This window comes from Suricata suricatta, chromosome 4 (assembly GCF_006229205.1).
Source record: "Suricata suricatta isolate VVHF042 chromosome 4, meerkat_22Aug2017_6uvM2_HiC, whole genome shotgun sequence".
Taxonomy (NCBI): Eukaryota; Metazoa; Chordata; class Mammalia; order Carnivora; family Herpestidae; genus Suricata; species Suricata suricatta.
In genome coordinates, this window is record NC_043703.1 from 127,931,366 (window position 1) to 127,932,772 (window position 1,407).

The 1,407-nt window shown below is 48.0% G+C and overlaps 1 protein-coding gene across 6 annotated transcripts in view; it reads right to left on the reverse strand.

The window, feature by feature from the left end:
- LOC115290063 (immunoglobulin kappa light chain-like) overlaps positions 1 to 1,407 on the reverse strand; it is a 33,546-nt gene that overhangs the window by 30,541 nt on the left and 1,598 nt on the right. The window lies entirely within an intron of this gene.

Consider the following 1,407-nt stretch of genomic DNA (forward strand, 5'->3'; position numbering starts at 1 on the left):
TGCGATAAAGTGCGTGTGTCTCATCATTACCCGCTCTGCTTGCAGGTGCCTGTGGGGCGATCACGATGACGCAGTCTCCAGGCTCCCTGGCTGTGTCTCTGGGTCAGCGCGTCACCGTGAACTGCAGGGCCAGTCAGAGTGTTAGCAACGACATAGCCTGGTACCAGCAGAAACCCGGGCAGCGTCCTAAGCTGCTCATATATGAGGCATCCACCCGGGCATCTGGAGTCCCCGACCGATTCAGCGGCAGTGGGTCTGGGACAGATTTCACCCTCACCATCAGCAACCTCCAGGCTGAAGACGTGGCGACTTATTACTGTCAGCAGACTTATAGCTCTCCTCCCACAGTGCTGCAGCCTCGTACACAAACCTCCTCCCCTGGGTCGCTGCACCTGCTGCTTCCTCCCTGCTCAGCCCTGAACACGCAAGTTCAGTGTCTGCCTGAGAAGCCACCTCTCCCGACTACTCCTTACAGGGCTGTTTAAGGCCCAGGGGAAATACGGTGGAAGGCTTCTTCTGGATCCTTTTAGTGTGAGATTAGTGAACACAGATGCCGAAAAGATGTCTTGCAGAAGCTATCAGGGGTTTTTGTGTCGAAGGAAGTAGCGTGTTTTGCCCAGACAGATGGCATAATTGAGCCAGTAAGGTTCCTCTCTAGCCTTTGGCGAAGGGTCCAATGAATTTTACACCCTGATGGATGGTCTCTCTGTGCCTTCTTGACTCTGGAACATTTCTAGTTTATTTCCTCATTCTCTTGGTCTCCTTTCTTCACTTGCAATCACCTCCAACTCTGGACCTTCCCAAGATGAAAACTTTGACCTCTTGGACATAGAACCTCCTAAGTGGAAGGTAGCATTCCTTTCTCACTTTATCCTTTGCAGAATCTATTTTCCAGGTTTTCTGGCCAATGTACCTGACGTCATTTCTGCTCTATCTCCTTTCCTACCTCCTTTCTCTCTCCTCTGCATCTCTACCAGGTATCCTTTCTCACATCACCCTTCTCTAATTCTTTAATCATGTCACTCTAGGAACATGGGCTAGTGTTCCTCAGGACCTGATCACGCTATTCATCACCTCTTTCTTTAGAGTCTTCCCTTGGGCATTTGGGTCTAGTCTTGTGACTGAAGGGAATCACAGCTCTAAGTGTTCCATATGTGGGTCCCTTGGAAAACATTTATTTAATTTTCTCCCTCTCTCTTTTTTTAAAAATAGTTTATTGTCAAATTGGTTTCCATATAACACCCAGTGGTCTTCCCCACAAGTGCCCTCCTCCATCACCACCACCTCTTTTCCCTCCTCTGGAAAACATTAAATTAACATGCCTATTTCAGTATCGAAACAAGAAATATCCCAAGAATTTTAGTATGATTTCTTCACCTCCTTCTGAGATACGTGGGTTGATGAAAT